This window comes from Schistocerca gregaria, chromosome X (assembly GCF_023897955.1).
Source record: "Schistocerca gregaria isolate iqSchGreg1 chromosome X, iqSchGreg1.2, whole genome shotgun sequence".
NCBI lineage: Eukaryota > Metazoa > Arthropoda > Insecta > Orthoptera > Acrididae > Schistocerca > Schistocerca gregaria.
The window spans coordinates 134,540,129-134,540,847 of NC_064931.1; the positions used below are offsets into that span (position 1 = coordinate 134,540,129).

Below are 719 nucleotides of genomic sequence, written 5' to 3' on the forward strand. Positions count from 1 at the left end.
GTCGAAAACTTTATCGACGTGATCAACGACAATGCAAGACTTACGCAAGTTGCCTGGAGAACAGTAGAAGAAAAGATATGCATATGAAATGTGTAGTATTTGCTGCTCACATGTTCACTCTTTTCATCAAAGACATCATCGCTGTACCTGCACTGCGGCAGCTATTCCAGCTCAGTTAGAAAATAATCAAACCATTCAAATTCAGTTATGCACCTCATGCTCGCCGGCCGGAGTGGCCGAGCGGTTCTAGGCGCTTCAGTCTGGAACCGCGCGACCGCTGCGGTCGCAGGTTCGAATCCTGCCTCTGGCATGGATGTGTGTGATGTCCTTAGGTTAGTCAGGTTTAAGTAGTTCTACGTTGTAGAGGACTGATGACCTCCGCTGTTAAGTCCCCTAGTGCTCAGAGCCTTTTTTTGAACCTCATGCTCGGTTGGAATCGAAGCAGAAAGAAAAGTATTGGAATTCGGCTCTATCATTGAAACGTCACTCACCATCTCGTTGGGCTGGAGCTAAAATGAGTTTGCAGAGGCTGATAACAAGAACAAGGAGGTTATTCTAGAATCCATTGTTTTTCCTTCAGTTCGTTTCGATAACACAAGAAAAATAGTTCAAAGCCATCTCTAGAAGATCAGCTATGTATTACATCCGCTGCTGCGGCAGGTAAGTCAGATCCATGGTTTAAAGGCACTAGTCTCAATGTAGAATATGAAATCAATACA

The 719-nt window shown here is 44.6% G+C and overlaps 1 non-coding gene across 1 annotated transcript; it reads left to right on the plus strand.

Moving 5' to 3' along the window:
* Positions 1-226: 226 nt before the first annotated feature.
* On the plus strand, positions 227-310 carry Trnas-gga (transfer RNA serine (anticodon GGA)). Its single transcript is given in 2 exon segments — positions 227-266; positions 276-310. It is a non-coding gene; the product is annotated as a tRNA-Ser (tRNA).
* Positions 311-719: the final 409 nt, after the last annotated feature.